The sequence below is a fragment of the Bufo gargarizans genome, chromosome 5 (assembly GCF_014858855.1).
Source record: "Bufo gargarizans isolate SCDJY-AF-19 chromosome 5, ASM1485885v1, whole genome shotgun sequence".
NCBI lineage: Eukaryota > Metazoa > Chordata > Amphibia > Anura > Bufonidae > Bufo > Bufo gargarizans.
The window spans coordinates 450323519-450343034 of record NC_058084.1 but is presented as its reverse complement, the minus strand read 5'-3'; the positions used below and the strand labels follow the sequence as shown (position 1 = coordinate 450343034).

Here is a 19516-nt window from a genome sequence, read left to right as displayed (position 1 = left end):
CTGACCTGTGATTGGTTGCTATATGCAACCTGATAAATATCCAGGCCAACTGCCACAACAGCCAACAGACCTGGAGTTTCCCGGTTAGGTTAATAAGCGTATTTTTTGGCAAATAATTGGAAAGCACTGGGTGAAAATTTCTAATCGAAACATAGTCTATGACGTTCCCCGAGTCACATGAGGCGGGTGTGCAACATTTCGTGATTGTAAATGCAATGGTGCGGATTCCTTTAGCGGACATATATACACTCAGCTTTATATATTGGATATCTATTTTGTGGGTGGTAATAATGAGGTGCTGTCATGTTCTCATGGAAATCTGATTACTGGTAAGTGTAATCATAGTATTTCCATTTGCCTTATAACAGCACCTGGTAGAGACTAGACTGGAGCGAACCATATTGATAAATTCAATGAGGTCAGCCATGATATCATGGCACCTAACATTACAGTTAATACGTTTGATTATATTTATTACTTACCTATGTGAAGAATGGGTTAACCCAGATGCCGTGGGTGCTTGCGCTGATATCTTTGAATTTGATTGGAGATCGCTTTAACTGCCTGTCTAGGAATCTATAAAAGAACAGAAAATAACGATTTTAGCTCATTCACGTAAGTATTTTTCAAGATACAGACCTGCATTCATCTGAGTCATGGAAGATCTTTTGAAACAGCTCATTTTCAAAGCGGAGAGCCAAGGGGGCGAAGAATGGCTGAGGAAGTGCTTACAACAAGGACCAGACCAGCAAGAAGAGCTTCTTTTATCCTCTAATCCCGTCTGCTGCGCAGTGCCTGGCGCGAGCTCCGATCTGATCGATTCTCCCTCCGCTATCTTAGTGCGCAAGCGCGAAAAACCTGAGTCCCGCTCACCGATTAAAAAACGCCAACGGAGAGACAAGAGGGCATATTCCCCTTCACAAGAAAACTAACCTATCATCAAGCCGAGCCAGCAGAAAAATCCAACGGCGTCATCTTCAACAGCAATCAACTGTCATACAGGAGCCATCGCCTGCTACAACAGTTGATCATCCTCCTGCATCATCTGCTTCTGGTGAGCCGAACTATAACTTTTTAAGTGACTGCAAACTGCAGGGCACTTTTAATCAAGAGATTAATTCACTTGACATTGATTCTTCTAAATTGAAGATTCAGTTGTTTGATGAATTTTTACTTTACTTATCTAAAAAGGATGAAACACCAAAAAATGTTTGGTCTGGATTAGCGGATGTCAGTCAAGTTAATACCTTTAATAGTCTGACAGCTGCTAATTCAATCATTCAACCTTCCTCTAATGTTCCTACATTGTCCAATATTAACCCTGACATGGCAGTTATTCCTGAGATCGAATTTAATTCAGGTATAAAGGAGACATCTGTTAAAGAAGTCCTGGCGTGTCAAATTTCTCCATTAGGGTTTCACTTACCCTTGAGCGTGAAAGAAAAAATTTGGAGAAAAGAATATGTCGACATTTTTTCTTTACTTCCTTCATCTAGTGAGAATTTAAAAAGTGAACTGTTAAAAGACAAAAAATCAGATTCTGAAGAAAAAAGAAAATTACACCAGAAATCCTTTTTTAACTGGCTGCAAGCATTTAGTATATACGCAGCAGTTATAGGTGAAAAATTTCCTAGCCTTTGTACTGGTTTATTTTACCATGTAGATACTATTTTGGAGGCATATAGAAATTTTGGCGGAATGGGTTCGTGTCTGTACGACGAATCTTTTCGTCAGAAACTTGCAGTCTATCCGAATCTAAATTGGGGTAGTAAAGATGTCGGGCTTTGGTTAAATTTAATGCTCCCTAACAAAAACAATCTTTTTCGTCAACCCAATTTCATTAACGTCAAAAAAGGTATTTGTTTCGCATTTAACGAATCGCATTGCAGATGGCAACATAATTGCAAATACCGACATGAGTGTTCTTTCTGTGCCGGTACTCATTCAGCCTCTAAATGTTTCAAAAAACAGGGTATTCACTTCCCAATTTCCAACAAGGAATGTCAATTATTTAAACAAGGTGACTCCGCTGAATTTACCAAGACTAATTCAGTGGCTAGGTCACTACCCAAACATTCCGATGGCTAATTTATTAATTGATAGTTTTTCTAATGGGTTTTTCATACCTGAATTTGTTGGTCCAGGTTGTATTCTAGTTGAAAATGCGTTATCTGTAAAACAAAATATTGACATTGTTAAGGAAAAAATTGTATCTGAAATTTTGGCAGGTAGAATTGCCGGTCCCTTTGATTCTCCCCCCTTTTTAAATTTTCGTATATCTCCTTTAGCTTTAGTTCCTAAAAAAGAACCAAATTCTTTTCGTCTTATTCACAATTTATCTTATCCTAAATTCAGTTCCTTAAACGATGAGATAGAAAAAAATAAAGCTAGTGTGAAATATTCCTCATTCGATCAAGCTTTGTCGTTTCTACAAAAAGCAGGCCGCATGTCACAACCAGACAGCTGAGAAGCTCTGACAGAGGCCTTTCAGAACCTCCTCTTTGAGTTTCTGTGTTGTGGTATTCAGCTCCTACTCTCGTCAGCCTCTCTCAGCTGTTATGTGTTGGACTTATTGCTTCCCTATAAATTCTTCCCCAGAAGGCTTTTCTGAGCGGCTTATATTACTTCCTGGAGTGTGTGTGCACGCTGATCTGTCCTCCTGTTTGCTTCAAAGCTAAGTGTACCTTTATCTGTGATTGTCTGTTTGCTGGATCCCAGGTGACCCTGACTCCCTCCGTATCTTGTGTAGGGAGCCGGTGGTCGTGTCCCCTCACTATTGTAGGGTGCTCAGGGCTTTATAGTCAAGGTTCGTGAATATGCAGACCTCCACCATTCGGATCTTTGCATAGGCTGAGCAGCCAGGGAAAGTGCCAGGTCTTCTGCAGGGGTCTCCCTTGGTTCCTTAGTTTTCGGATCCAGCGAGTTGTTTATACATGTGCTTTGCCTTATTTCCTGTACACCGTCCGTGACATTATAAGCCGCCATAACCGTCTCAAGCATGGATCCGGTTTCACTTTTGGCTGAACGCCTTCAGGGTCTTTCATTGGAGGTAGCTGATCTCCGCAGGACTTTTTCTCAGCTTCAAGTGACCGGTTCAGCTGGCGTTCATGGAGTTTGCTCTGAGCCTAAGATCTCGCTCCCGGATACGTTCTCCGGGGGTAGTGAGAATTTTGTGCGTTTTAGAGAGGCTTGCAAACTCCATTTTCGCCTTCTTCCCCATTCTTCTGGTGATGAGGAACGGAGGGTGGGGATCATTATATCGCTGCTCAGGGGTAACGCTCAGTCCTGGGTAGAGTTGAGCGAACACCTGGATGTTCGGGTTCGAGAAGTTCGGCCGAACATCCCGGAAATGTTCGGGTTCGGGATCCGAACCCGATCCGAACTTCGTCCCGAACCCGAACCCCATTGAAGTCAATGGGGACCCGAACTTTTCGGCACTAAAACGGCTGTAAAACAGCCCAGGAAAGGGCTAGAGGGCTGCAAAAGGCAGCAACATGTAGGTAAATCCCCTGCAAACAAATGTGGATAGGGAAATTAATTAAAATAAAAATTAAATAAATAAAAATTAACCAAAATCAATTGGAGAGAGGTTCCATAGCAGAGAATCTGGCTTCCCGTCACCCACCACTGGAACAGTCCATTCTCAGATATTTAGGCCCCGGCACCCAGGCAGAGGAGAGAGGTCCCGTAACAGAGAATCTGTCTTCATGTCAGCAGAGAATTAGTCTGCATGTCATAGCAGAGAATGAGGCTTCACGTCAGCCACCACTGCAACAGTCCATTGGCATATATTTAGGCCTAGCACACAGGCAGAGGAGAGAGGTCCCGTAACAGAGAATCTGGCTTCATGTCAGCAGAGAATCAGTCTGCATGTCATAGCAGAGAATGAGGCTTCACGTCAGCCACCACTGCAACAGTCCATTGGCATATATTTAGGCCCAGCACACACACAGGCAGAGGAGAGAGGTCCCGTAACAGAGAATCTGTCTTCATGTCAGCAGAGAATTAGTCTGCATGTCATAGCAGAGAATGAGGCTTCACGTCACCCACCACTGCAACAGTCCATTGGCATATATTTAGGCCTAGCACACAGGCAGAGCAGAGAGGTCCCGTAACAGACAATCTGGCTTCATGACAGCAGAGAATCAGTCTGCATGTCATAGCAGAGAATGAGGCTTCACGTCACCCACCACTGCAACAGTCCATTGGCATATATTTAGGCCTAGCACACAGGCAGAGGAGAGAGGTCCCGTAACAGAGAATCTGTCTTCATGTCAGCAGAGAATCAGTCTGCATGTCATAGCAGAGAATGAGGCTTCACGTCAGCCACCACTGCAACAGTCCATTGGCATATATTTAGGCCCAGCACCCAGGCAGAGGAGGGAGGTCCCGTAACAGAGAATCTGTCTTCATGTCAGCAGAGAATTAGTCTGCATGTCATAGCAGAGAATGAGGCTTCACGTCAGCCACCACTGCAACAGTCCATTGGCATATATTTAGGCCCAGCACACACACAGGCAGAGGAGAGAGGTCCCGTAACAGAGAATCTGGCTTCATGTCAGCAGAGAATCAGTCTGCATGTCATAGCAGAGAATGAGGCTTCACGTCAGCCACCACTGCAACAGTCCATTGGCATATATTTAGGCCCAGCACACACACAGGCAGAGGAGAGAGGTCCCGTAACAGAGAATCTGGCTTCATGTCAGCAGAGAATCAGTCTGCATGTCATAGCAGAGAATGAGGCTTCACGTCAGCCACCACTGCAACAGTCCATTGGCATATATTTAGGCCCAGCACACACACAGGCAGAGGAGAGAGGTCCCGTAACAGAGAATCTGGCTTCATGTCAGCAGAGAATCAGTCTGCATGTCATAGCAGAGAATGAGGCTTCACGTCAGCCACCACTGCAACAGTCCATTGGCATATATTTAGGCCCAGCACACACACAGGCAGAGGAGAGAGGTCCCGTAACAGAGAATCTGTCTTCATGTCAGCAGAGAATTAGTCTGCATGTCATAGCAGAGAATGAGGCTTCACGTCACCCACCACTGCAACAGTCCATTGGCATATATTTAGGCCTAGCACACAGGCAGAGCAGAGAGGTCCCGTAACAGACAATCTGGCTTCATGACAGCAGAGAATCAGTCTGCATGTCATAGCAGAGAATGAGGCTTCACGTCACCCACCACTGCAACAGTCCATTGGCATATATTTAGGCCTAGCACACAGGCAGAGCAGAGAGGTCCCGTAACAGACAATCTGGCTTCATGTCAGCAGAGAATCAGTCTGCATGTCATAGCAGAGAATGAGGCTTCACGTCACCCACCACTGCAACAGTCCATTGGCATATATTTAGGCCTAGCACACAGGCAGAGCAGAGAGGTCCCGTAACAGACAATCTGGCTTCATGACAGCAGAGAATCAGTCTGCATGTCATAGCAGAGAATGAGGCTTCACGTCACCCACCACTGCAACAGTCCATTGGCATATATTTAGGCCTAGCACACAGGCAGAGCAGAGAGGTCCCGTAACAGACAATCTGGCTTCATGTCAGCAGAGAATCAGTCTGCATGTCATAGCAGAGAATGAGGCTTCACGTCACCCACCACTGCAACAGTCCATTGGCATATATTTAGGCCTAGCACACAGGCAGAGCAGAGAGGTCCCGTAACAGACAATCTGGCTTCATGACAGCAGAGAATCAGTCTGCATGTCATAGCAGAGAATGAGGCTTCACGTCACCCACCACTGCAACAGTCCATTGGCATATATTTAGGCCTAGCACACAGGCAGAGCAGAGAGGTCCCGTAACAGACAATCTGGCTTCATGTCAGCAGAGAATCAGTCTGCATGTCATAGCAGAGAATGAGGCTTCACGTCACCCACCACTGCAACAGTCCATTGGCATATATTTAGGCCTAGCACACAGGCAGAGCAGAGAGGTCCCGTAACAGACGATCTGGCTTCATGTCAGCAGAGAATCAGTCTGCATGTCATAGCAGAGAATCAGGCTTCACGTCAGCCACCACTGCAACAGTCCATTGTCATAAATTTAGGCCCAGCACCCAGGCAGAGGAGAGAGGTCCCGTAACAGACAATCTGGCTTCATGTCAGCAGAGAATTAGTCTGCATGTCATAGCAGAGAATCAGGCTTCATGTCAGCCACCACTGCAACAGTCCATTGGCATATATTTAGGCCTAGCACACAGGCAGAGGAGAGGTTCATTCAACTTTGGGTAGCATCGCAATATAATGGTAAAATGAAAATAAAAATAGGATTGAATGAGGAAGTGCCCTGGAGTCCAATAATATATGGTTATGGGGAGGTAGTTAATGTCTAATCTGGACAAGGGACGGACAGGTCCTGTGGGATCCATGCCTGGTTCATTTTTATGAACGTCAGCTTGTCCACATTGGCTGTAGACAGGCGGCTGCGTTTGTCTGTAATGACGCCCCCTGCCGTGCTGAATACACGTTCAGACAAAACGCTGGCTGCCGGGCAGGCCAGCACCTCCAAGGCATAAAAGGCTAGCTCTGGCCACGTGGACAATTTAGAGACCCAGAAGTTGAATGGGGCCGAACCATCAGTCAGTACGTGGAGGGGTGTGCACACGTACTGTTCCACCATGTTAGTGAAATGTTGCCTCCTGCTAACACGTTGCGTATCAGGTGGTGGTGCAGTTAGCTGTGGCGTGTTGACAAAAGTTTTCCACATCTCTGCCATGCTAACCCTGCCCTCAGAGGAGCTGGCCGTGACACAGCTGCCTTGGCGACCTCTTGCTCCTCCTCTGCCTTGGCCTTGGGCTTCCACTTGTTCCCCTGTGACATTTGGGAATGCTCTCAGTAGCGCGTCTACCAACGTGCGCTTGTACTCGCGCATCTTCCTATCACGCTCCAGTGCAGGAAGTAAGGTGGGCACATTGTCTTTGTAGCGTGGATCCAGCAGGGTGGCAACCCAGTAGTCCGCACAGGTTAAAATGTGGGCAACTCTGCTGTCGTTGCGCAGGCACTGCAGCATGTAGTCGCTCATGTGTGCCAGGCTGCCCAGGGGTAAGGACAAGCTGTCCTCTGTGGGAGGCGTATCGTCATCGTCCTGCCTTTCCCCCCAGCCACGCACCAGTGATGGACCCGAGCTGCGTTGGGTGCCACCCCGCTGTGACCATGCTTCATCCTCATCCTCCTCCACCTCCTCCTCATCCTCGTCCTCCTCGTCCTCCAGTAGTGGGCCCTGGCTGGCCACATTTGTACCTGGCCTCTGCTGTTGCAAAAAACCTCCCTCTGAGTCACTTCGAAGAGACTGGCCTGAAAGTGCTAAAAATGACCCCTCTTCCTCATCCTCCTCCTCCTCCTCCTGGGCCACCTCCTGTTCCATCATCGCCCTAAGTGTTTTCTCAAGGAGACATAGAAGTGGTATTGTAACGCTGATAACGGTGTCATCGCCACTGGCCATGTTGGTGGAGTACTCGAAACAGCGCAACAGGGCACACAGGTCTCGCATGGAGGCCCAGTCATTGGTGGTGAAGTGGTGCTGTTCTGTAGTGCGACTGACCCGTGCGTGCTGCAGCTGAAACTCCACTATGGCCTGCTGCTGCTCGCACAGTCTGTCCAGCATGTGCAAGGTGGAGTTCCACCTGGTGGGCACGTCGCATATGAGGCGGTGAGCGGGAAGGCCGAAGTTACGCTGTAGCGCAGACAGGCGAGCAGCGGCAGGATGTGAACGCCGGAAGCGCGAACAGACGGCCCGCACTTTATGCAGCAGCTCTGACATGTCGGGGTAGTTGTGAATGAACTTCTGCACCACCAAATTCAGCACATGCGCCAAGCAAGGGATGTGCGTCAAATTGGCTAGTCCCAGAGCTGCAACGAGATTTCGCCCATTATCACACACCACCAGGCTGGGCTTGAGGCTCACCGGCAGCAACCACTCGTCGGTCTGTTGTTCAATACCCCGCCACAACTCCTGTGCGGTGTGGGGCCTGTCCCCCAAACATATGAGTTTCAGAATGGCCTGCTGACGTTTACCCCGGGCTGTGCTGAAGTTGGTGGTGAAGGTGTGTGGCTGACTGGATGAGCAGGTGGAAGAAGAGGAGGAGGAAGCCGAGAAGGAGGAGGTGGCAACAGGAGGCAAAGAATGTTGCCCTGCGATCCTTGGCGGCGGCAGGACGTGCGCCAAACAGCTTTCCGCCTGGGGCCCAGCTGCCACTACATTTACCCAGTGTGCAGTTAGGGAGATATAGCGTCCCTGGCCGTGCTTACTGGTCCACGTATCTGTGGTTAGGTGGACCTTGCTACAGATGGCGTTGCGCAGTGCACACTTGATTTTATCGGATACTTGGTTGTGCAGGGAAGGCACGGCTCTCTTGGAGAAGTAGTGCCGGCTGGGAACAACATACTGTGGGACAGCAAGCGACATGAGCTGTTTGAAGCTGTCTGTGTCCACCAGCCTAAATGACAGCATTTCATAGGCCAGTAGTTTAGAAATGCTGGCATTCAGGGCCAGGGATCGAGGGTGGCTAGGTGGGAATTTACGCTTTCTATCAAATGTTTGTGAGATGGAGAGCTGAACGCTGGCGTGTGACATGGTTGAGACGCTTGGTGACGGAGGTGGTGGTGGTGGTGTTGGTGGTACATCCCCTGTTTGCTGGGCGGCAGGTGCCAACGTTCCTCCAGAGGCGGAGGAAGAGGCCGAGGCGGCAGCAGCAGAATAGGCCGAGGCGGCAGCAGCAGAAGAGGTAGCAGGGGGAGCCTGAGTGACTTCCTTGGTTTTAAGGTGTTTACTCCACTGCAGTTCATGCTTTGCATGCAGGTGCCTGGTCATGCAGGTTGTGCTCAGGTTCAGAACGTTAATGCCTCGCTTCAGGCTCTGATGGCACAGCGTGCAAACCACTCGGGTCTTGTCGTCAGCACATTGTTTGAAGAAGTGCCATGCCAGGGAACTCCTTGAAGCTGCCTTTGGGGTGCTCGGTCCCAGATGGCGGCGGTCAGTAGCAGGCGGAGTCTCTTGGCGGCGGGTGTTCTGCTTTTGCCCACTGCTCCCTCTTTTGCTACGCTGTTGGCTCGGTCTCACCACTGCCTCTTCCTCCGAACTGTGAAAGTCAGTGGCACGACCTTCATTCCATGTGGGGTCTAGGACCTCATCGTCCCCTGCATCGTCTTCCACCCAGTCTTGATCCCTGACCTCCTGTTCAGTCTGCACACTGCAGAAAGACGCAGCAGTTGGCACCTGTGTTTCGTCATCATCAGAGACATGCTGAGGTGGTATTCCCATGTCCTCATCATCAGGAAACATAAGTGGTTGTGCGTCAGTGCATTCTATGTCTTTCACCGCTGGGGAAGGGCTAGGTGGATGCCCTTGGGAAACCCTGCCAGCGGAGTCTTCAAACAGCATAAGAGACTGCTGCATAACTTGAGGCTGAGACAGTTTCCCTGGTATGCATGGGGGTGATGTGACAGACTGATGGGGTTGGTTTTCAGGCGCCATCTGTGCGCTTTCTGCAGAAGACTGGGTGGGAGATAATGTGAACGTGCTGGATCCACTGTCGGCCACCCAATTGACTAATGCCTGTACCTGCTCAGGCCTTACCATCCTTAGAACGGCATTGGGCCCCACCATATATCGCTGTAAATTCTGGCGGCTACTGGGACCTGAGGTAGTTGGTACACTAGGACGTGTGGATGTGGCAGAACGGCCACGTCCTCTCCCAGCACCAGAGGGTCCACTAACACCACCACGACCATGTCCACGTCCGCGTCCCTTACTAGATGTTTTTCTCATTGTTATGGTTCACCACAACAACAAATATATTATTTGGCCCAATGTATTGTATTCAAATTCAGCGGGATATAAATTTGAGGCCTAGTATTTAGGCGCTGGGTGACCGGTATGGATTTAGTGACAGAATTAGACTTGGAAATGCACAGAAGCGTGTGTGTGAAGTTATTCTGAATGACCCAATGTGCACCTTGAATATTATATACCCTTTTTGGGATAGATTTCAAATAGCTCTGATATAGCAGGAACCACTAAATTATGAAATTGCTAAATTGGGAATTGTACTTCAACCCAGAACAAAAAATGTGCTTTGACGGGCACTAAATAACTTTCCCAGCTACAACAGTACAGCGGTAACGAGAGATTTAGAGGGATTTAAATTTGAGGCCTAGTATTTAGGCGCTGGGTGACAGGTATGGGTTTAGTGACAGAATTAGACTTGGAAATACACAGTAGCGGGTGTGTGTGAAGTTATTCTGAATGACCCAATGTGCACCTTCAATATTATATACCCTTTTTGGGATAGATTTCAAATAGCTCTGATATAGCAGGAACCACTAAATTATGAAATTGCTAAATTGGGAATTGTACTTCAACCCAGAACAAAAAATGTGCTTTGACGGACACTAAATATCTTGCCCAGCAACAACAGTACAGCGGTGGGTAACGAGAGATTTAGAGGGATTTAAATTTGAGGCCTAGTATTTAGGCGCTGGGTCACCGGTATGGATTTAGTGACAGAATTAGACTTGGAAATGCACAGAAGCGTGTGTGTGAAGTTATTCTGAATGACCCTATGTGCACCTTCAATATTATATACCCTTTTAGGGATAGATTTCAAATAGCTCTGATATAGCAGAAACCACTAAATTATGAAATTGCTAAATTGGGAATTGTACTTCAACCCAGAACAAAAAATGTGCTTTGACGGACACTAAATATCTTGCCCAGCAACAACAGTACAGCGGTGGGTAACGAGAGATTTAGAGGGATTTAAATTTGAGGCCTAGTATTTAGGCGCTGGGTGACAGGTATGGGTTTAGTGACAGAATTAGACTTGGAAATACACAGTAGCGGGTGTGTGTGAAGTTATTCTGAATGACCCAATGTGCACCTTCAATATTATATACCCTTTTTGGGATAGATTTCAAATAGCTCTGATATAGCAGGAACCACTAAATTATGAAATTGCTAAATTGGGAATTGTACTTCAACCCAGAACAAAAAATGTGCTTTGACGGACACTAAATATCTTGCCCAGCAACAACAGTACAGTGGTGGGTAACGAGAGATTTAGAGGGATTTAAATTTGAGGCCTAGTATTTAGGCGCTGGGTCACCGGTATGGATTTAGTGACAGAATTAGACTTGGAAATGCACAGAAGCGTGTGTGTGAAGTTATTCTGAATGACCCTATGTGCACCTTCAATATTATATACCCTTTTAGGGATAGATTTCAAATAGCTCTGATATAGCAGAAACCACTAAATTATGAAATTGCTAAATTGGGAATTGTACTTCAACCCAGAACAAAAAATGTGCTTTGACGGACACTAAATATCTTGCCCAGCAACAACAGTACAGCGGTGGGTAACGAGAGATTTAGAGGGATTTAAATTTGAGGCCTAGTATTTAGGCGCTGGGTGACAGGTATGGGTTTAGTGACAGAATTAGACTTGGAAATACACAGTAGCGGGTGTGTGTGAAGTTATTCTGAATGACCCAATGTGCACCTTCAATATTATATACCCTTTTTGGGATAGATTTCAAATAGCTCTGATATAGCAGGAACCACTAAATTATGAAATTGCTAAATTGGGAATTGTATTTCAACCCAGAACAAGAAATGTGCTTGAACGGACACTAAATAACTCGCCCAGCTACAGCACTAGGGACAGATTTAGCTGGATATAAATTTGAGGCCTAGTATTTAGGCGCTGGGTGACCGGTATGGATTTAGTGACAGAATTAGACTGGGATATGGCCAAAAAATGAACAGACTATTGCTGGTTAAATGCACTTGGTGTGACAGCTTCACCCTGATGTAGGCTTTAGCCAAAAAACAACCACACCATTGAGGGTTAAATGCACTTGGTGACAGGCGCAGCTTGCCCCTGATTTTGTATATGGCCAAAAAATGAACAGACTATTGCTGGTTAAATGCACTTGGTGTGACAGCTTCACCCTGATGTAGGCTTTAGCCAAAAAACAACCACACCATTGAGGGTTAAATGCACTTGGTGACAGGCGCAGCTTGCCCCTGATTTTGTATATGGCCAAAAAATGAACAGACTATTGCTGGTTAAATGCACTTGGTGTGACAGCTTCACCCTGATGTAGGCTTTAGCCAAAAAACAACCACACCATTGAGGGTTAAATGCACTTGGTGACAGGCGCAGCTTGCCCCTGATTTTGTATATGGCCAAAAAATGAACAGACTATTGCTGGTTAAATGCACTTGGTGTGACAGCTTCACCCTGATGTAGGCTTTAGCCAAAAAACAACCACACCATTGAGGGTTAAATGCACTTGGTCGCAGCTTGTGCTGGCGCACCACAAGACACAAAATGGCCGCCGATCACCCCAGAAAAATGAGACTGACAAACGGTCTGTGCAGCCTAAAAACAGTGAGCAATTGAGGATCAGCAGCTCAATGATCCACAGCTGCAGATCGATCAGTTAATCAAGTCCTTTGGAGGAGTTAATCTGCCTAATCTCGCCCTACTGTCGCAGCCGCAACCTCTCCCTACGCTAATCAGAGCAGAGTGACGGGCGGCGCTATGTGACTCCAGCTTAAATAGAGGCTGGGTCACATGGTGCTCTGGCCAATCACAGCCATGCCAATAGTAGGCATGGCTGTGATGGCCTCTTGGGGCAAGTAGTATGACGCTTGTTGATTGGCTGCTTTGCAGCCTTTCAAAAAGCGCCAAGAAAGCGTCACAAAAGCGCGAAGAAAGCGACGAACACCGAACCCGAACCCGGACTTTTACGAAAATGTCCGGGTTCGGGTCCGTGTCACGGACACCCCAAAATTCGGTACGAACCCGAACTATACAGTTCGAGTTCGCTCATCCCTAGTCCTGGGCCTTTTCGCTGCCGGAGGGGGCACGGCCCCTCCGTTCAGTGGATGAATTCTTTTTAGCCCTGGGTCAGATATATGATGATCCGGATCGTATTGCTCTGGCGGAGTCTAGACTACGTCTCCTATGCCAGGGTAAACAATCCGCAGAAATATACTGCTCAGAATTTCAGAGATGGGCAGCTGATACTGGTTGGAATGATGCTGCACTCCGAAGTCAATTTTGCCATGGTCTTTCAGAGGGATTGAAAGATGCATTCGCCTTTCATGAAAGGCCTATTTCTTTGGACTCTGCTATGTCTCAGGCCGTTCGTATTGATAGGCGTCTTAGAGAGAGAGGAGAGATCTCTCCTTCCTGTCATACTCGGTCCCAGGACTGTGCAGCGGTCCCATTCTCTGCGCAGGGGTCTCAGTCGCTGTCAGCCCCTTCTGAGCAGGAGCCCATGCAGCTGGGGTTGATTGCTTCTGACAATAGAAGATTCAGCCCGCATGGGAGGGTTTGTTTTTGTTGTGGAGGTATTAATCATTTGGCAAATATTTGTCCCTCTAGGAGATTCAGGCAGTTCTCTGGGTATAATAAAGAAACAAAGAGGAAAAAATCTTTGAAAAATGTTCCGTCTGTTACCATTGGCAGGGTTGAGGCAGAGATTGAAGGTTTTCCGTTTGCTTGAAGTTCCCGTTTTGTCCTGCCGGCTAGGGTGGCGCTAGAGAGCAAGAACATTTTTTGTGAGATTTTTGTGGATAGTGGAGCAGCGGTCAATCTCATTGATAATCACTTTGCGATAACTCATGGTTTCCAGGTGTGCGCTTTGAGAAAGGATATTCCTGTGTTTGCTATCGATTCCGCTCCACTTTCTCAGAAATCATTAAAGGGCATAGTTCACAATATCCGTTTAATTGTGAGTGATGCTCATGTTGAGGATGTGTCATGTTTCGTCCTTAGCGGTTTGCCGACTCCTCTAGTGTTGGGGCTACCCTGGCTCACTAAACATAACCCCACCATTGATTGGCAAGCGAGGCAAATAAATGGTTGGAGTGACTTTTGCAGAGAGAATTGCCTCATGACATCTGTTTCTGAGGTTGCTACTAAGACTGTACCATCTTTTCTCTCGGAATTTTCGGATGTCTTCTCTGAGAGTGGAGTTCAGGATTTGCCCCCGCACAGGGAGTACGATTGCCCTATTAATCTCATCGCTCGGAGATTCTGGTGGCCTGCGCTTCGTAAGTCGGTTGAGGGTTTTGTGGCAGCCTGCGAGACTTGCGCTCGTGCCAAAGTCCCTCATTCACGGCCATCAGGTCCTCTCCTTCCCTTACCCATTCCTTCCCGTCCTTGGACACATCTGTCCATGGACTTTATCACGGACCTGCCTCGTTCCTCGGGGAAGACTGTGATTCTGGTGGTGGTGGACCGTTTTAGCAAAATGGTGCATTTCATCCCTTTTCCTGGTTTGCCCAATGCTAAGACGCTGGCGCAGGCATTTGTTGATCACATTGTCAAATTGCACGGTATTCCTTCAGACATAGTCTCTGATAGGGGCACGCAGTTTGTTTCCAGATTCTGGAAGGCTTTCTGTTCTCGCTTGGGGGTTCGGTTGTCATTCTCTTCTGCTTTCCACCCGCAGTCGAATGGCCAGACAGAGCGCGTCAATCAGAATCTGGAGACATATCTGCGTTGTTTTGTGGCGGAGAATCAAGAGGATTGGTGTTCTTTTTTGTCCCTTGCTGAGTTTGCTTTAAATAACCGTCGTCAGGAGTCCTCTGATAAGTCACCATTTTTTGGTGCATATGGGTTTCATCCACAGTTTGGGACTTTCTCGGGAGAGGGGTCTTCTGGTTTACCTGATGAGGACAGATTCTCCTCGTCTTTGTCATCTATTTGGCAAAAGATTCAAGATAATCTAAAGAGCATGAGTGAGAGATATAAGCGTGTGGCTGATAAGAGACGTGTGCTTGGTCCGGACCTGAATGTTGGTGATCTGGTGTGGTTGTCTACCAAGAATATCAAATTGAAGGTTCCCTCCTGGAAGTTGGGTCCTAGGTTTATTGGGCCTTACAAAATCCTGTCTGTCATCAATCCTGTTGCATACCGTCTTGATCTTCCTCAGACTTGGAAGATCCATAATGTTTTTCATAAGTCCTTATTGAAACCTTATGTTCAACCCATTGTACCCTCGCCTTTGCCTCCTCCTCCGATTATGGTTGATGGGAATCTTGAATTTCAGGTATCTAGGATTGTGGATTCTCGTCTTGTCCGCGGTTCTCTTCAGTACCTTGTTCAGTGGGAGGGGTATGGTCCTGAGGAGAGGATGTGGGTCCCAGTGACGGACATTAAGGCCTCTCGTCTCATCAGGGCTTTCCATAGGTCCCATCCTGAGAAGGTGGGTTCTGAGTGTTCGGAGTCCACTCGTAGAGGGAGGGGTACTGTCACAACCAGACAGCTGAGAAGCTCTGACAGAGGCCTTTCAGAACCTCCTCTTTGAGTTTCTGTGTTGTGGTATTCAGCTCCTCCTCTCGTCAGCCTCTCTCAGCTGTTATGTGTTGGACTTATTGCTTCCCTTTAAATTCTTCCCCAGAAGGCTTTTCTGAGCGGCTTATATTACTTCCTGGAGTATGTGTGCACGCTGATCTGTCCTCCTGTTTGCTTCAAAGCTAAGTGTACCTTTATCTGTGATTGTCTGTTTGCTGGATCCCAGGTGACCCTGACTCCCTCCGTATCTTGTGTAGGGAGCCGGTGGTCGTGTCCCCTCACTATTGTAGGGTGCTCAGGGCTTTATAGTCAAGGTTCGTGGATATGCAGACCTCCACCATTCGGATCTTTGCATAGGCTGAGCAGCCAGGGAAAGTGCCAGGTCTTCTGCAGGGGTCTCCCTTGGTTCCTTAGTTTTCGGATCCAGCGAGTCGTTTATACATGTGCTTTGCCTTATTTCCTGTACACCGTCCGTGACACCGCAATTCTCTTCTTGCCAAAGCTGACATTAAATCAGCTTTTAGATTACTACCTATAAACCCCATAGGTTATAATTCTTTAGGTTTTTATTTTCTCGATAAATTCTTTTATGATATGGCCCTTCCCATGGGATTCACTCTATCATGCTTTTATTTTGAGGCGTTTTCAACTTTTCTACACTGGGTTGTGGATATTCACTCAGGTAGTGGATTCTTATTACACTATCTGGATGACTTTTTATTTATAGGTCGTGAAGATTCGGATGACTGTATGAAACTTCTGAATAGATTCATTGGTATAGCTAATTATTTCAGCATTCCATTAGCTGTAGATAAAACTGTTTATCCTACTACAAATCTCAAGTTTTTGGGCATAGATATAAACACAGTATCAATGGAATTTAGCATACCAATGGAAAAAATCCAGAATACAGTTCAACAATTAACTCACATATCTGGAAAGGAAAAAATTACTCTTAAACAACTCCAGTCTCTTTTAGGTTCACTAAATTTTATTTCTCGTGTGATTCCCATGGGAAGGGTCTTTTCTAAAAGATTATACGCTGCCACATCAGGTAAGTCCTCACCTCGATCCCATATTCGCATCACCAAACAACTCAAGGATGACATCTCAGTTTGGTTGCAATTTTTATGTGAATTTAATGGTCACACCATTTGGCAGGAAGAGTTTGTTGGCTCAGATACCTTGTCTCTTTATACAGATGCGTCTGGTGCTATTGGATATGGTGCTTATTTTGATAACTTTTGGTCTGCTGAACGTTGGCCTTTAAATTGGATTACTAATAACAAGTACTCAAAAAATTTGGTTTTTCTAGAATTATTTCCAGTTCTAGTTTCTCTAACAATTTGGTCCACAGAGTTTCAGAATAAGAGAATTCTTCTAAGGTCGGACAATATGGGAGTAGTTTTTTCCATAAACTGTTTATCTTCAAAGTCTCCACTAGTTTCTTCGTTATTGCGCAAGATAGTTTTTCAATGTCTAAAATTTAACATTTGGATAAAAGCTAGATTTATTTCTGGGAAAACTAATTATATCGCCGATTATTTGTCCCGACAGCGCTTCAAGGAATTCTTCTTAATGACACCTCGAGCTTCCCGAAAGGGAATTCCATGTCCGACTCATCTTTGGGAGATATCAGAGGATTAACTAATGAACTTATTCATGGTTCATTAGCCAAGAATACATGGGCAGCATATTCTGCCGCATGGTTGGATTGGAAGCTTTTCTGCATATCTCAAAAAATTTCTTATATTGATTTCAAGTTAGGGAATTTTGTCAAATTTATTATATATCTTTACAACAACGGTTTACGGGCCGATTCTATTTCTAAAAAATTATCTGGCATTTCTTTTTTCTTTAAATTAAAGGGTGAAAACTCTATTTTAAATAATTTTATCATTAAACAAATGATTAAAGGAATCAAAAGAAAGTCAGTCCCCAATGATAAGACAAGACCTTTATCTATTGAACTGTTACAAAAGGTCATATGTAAATTAGTATCAGTTTGTTCTTCAGAATATGAAACCCATTTATTTTCTGCATCATTTTCTGTAGCTTTCTTTGCCGCGCTAAGATTAAGTGAGATTGCTGCAGACAATAAATTCTCAAATCCCCCAATATTGCTGACAGACATAATATTGGATAGTGATATTCTAAAGATTTATATAAAAAAATCCAAGACCGACCAATTTAGTAAAGGAGTTTGGTTGTGTTTGAGAAGTTATCCGATTAAATCTATTTGTCCAATTGACAATATTACTAGATGGTTTCAGATAAGGAAACCTGACTCTATTGCTTTATTTAACCACACTGATGGTTCCCATTTGTCTAAATTTCAATTTAATTTTGTATTTCATAAATGTCTCAAAGATTTAGGTTACGTAAATTATAAACTTTCAGCACATTCATTTCGAATCGGTGCAGCAACTTTTGCTGAGCAAATAGGTTTAGATAGTTCTATTATTAAACGTATTGGTAGATGGAGGTCCAATTGTTATAAACGTTATATTCGGCCTAACCTTGTTGTTTATTGATTTTAGGACCTTCAAAAGTTGTATGGATTTTTGGTGATGAACTGATTCAATTGGCTGAGAGATCTGCTTTTAGACATTCTACTGTTAATTTAGGTTATCCAGCAGAATTTTCCATAAACTGGTTTTCATTTGCTGACCTTAAAATTTCTGATATCTTCAAGAAAGTCAGCTTTATATATTCAAAAATGTCGAAACCTGACCTGATTATTTTACATATTGGCACGTTTGATTTGGGAAAAATCAAAACGCATTTGTTAATTTATGAATTAAAAGAATTGTTATGTAAAATATGCTACTTACTTGATGGCGTTGTACTCGTATTTTCTGACATCATCCCAAAATTTTCTTGGTTCAATTCTGAGTTATCCTTTTTGGAAACAATTAGGAAAAGAATTAATAAAAAAATGGAGATTTATTTGAAAGAAATTGGTCATGGCAATTACAGACATGTTGAATTAGAAGGATTCGTTAGAGGACTTTACCAAGAAAAATATGATCAGCTTTCTGATATTGGATGTGATATATTCATTTCAGATTTGCAGAACATAATTGATAATGGTTTTTATTAAAGGCTTGCAATGTTTATTGGGCCACTTGTTTTGATGTGGCGTTGTGGGGTTAAGTCACTCTCTGAGTGGACTGAGTGTTTTATGGTTTATTGGTTTAAATATTTACATAATTATATTTGAGAATAAATTGGATTAACCAGATTATAATTAATTGGTTTAAGTAATAAGCATTGCGGCCTTTAATTACCCAACTAAATAAATAAAGATATTTGCTTAATTCTATTTTGAGTGATGATTTATTCTATTTTGTGAATTGGAGCATATGACATCATAGAGTCTAGGGTGGGACAATCGCCTGAAGCACGATCAGACCAAAGGAAAGGATCTTCATTGAAGGAAAGATCCAACCTATAGTGTTTCAAAAAGGTACTTCATGTGTCTGCCTTGCAAATTTGGTCAATGGATGCTGATGCTCTCTCTGCCCAAGAAGTAGACATGGCCCTTGTAGAATGAGCTCAGAAGCCCGCAGGGAACCTCCAAGCCACTGGAAGAATACGCCGTTTCTATAAACCCTAGTAATCCACCTGGCTAAAGTGCGGCTAGAAATCTTCCTTCCTTTCCTAGCTCCCTGAAATTGAATAAACAACTGGGAATTTAGACTCCAGAGTCTAGTAACCTCCAGGCACCTCATCAGACATCTTCTAACAATGTAGGACCAGCCTTAATTACAACTCCATTCTCTAGAACCCTGGTATAGGGATGTAAGGCAGACGAGGCTGAAATTCCCCCCACCTTCTTGGCTGATTTTATTGCCACTAGAAAAGCTGCTTTGTAAGAGAGTAGAACCAAACAAAGAAAAGCCTCACTATAAAGCCGTAGTTTAGGGCAGGGGAGAAACAACCATATAAACCTAGAGTGTTGTTATACAAACAACAAATGAATGCCCATTGTATAAAAAAAATATATATACTTTATTTCATTATAATAAACAAATCATGATTATTAAAATATTGGAGATAACAAAGAAGAGTATGAAGAGTCAGCAAAAAAACGGATGCCGCAATCCACTGGCCAGTGTCTCTGCTACCCGCCAATAGATGGAACACATGTCAAGTATGCCAATATTATGCAGTAGGGTGATTCACAGAAAAATAGC

General features: G+C 45.0%; 1 long non-coding RNA gene across 1 annotated transcript; it reads right to left on the bottom strand.

The window, feature by feature from the left end:
• Nucleotides 1–479: 479 nt before the first annotated feature.
• Nucleotides 480–18221, bottom strand: LOC122939678. The gene is made up of 3 exons (XR_006390134.1): nucleotides 18152–18221; nucleotides 2127–2171; nucleotides 480–576 (listed from the first exon to the last, which is right to left on the bottom strand). It is a non-coding gene; the product is annotated as an uncharacterized LOC122939678 (long non-coding RNA).
• Nucleotides 18222–19516: the final 1295 nt, after the last annotated feature.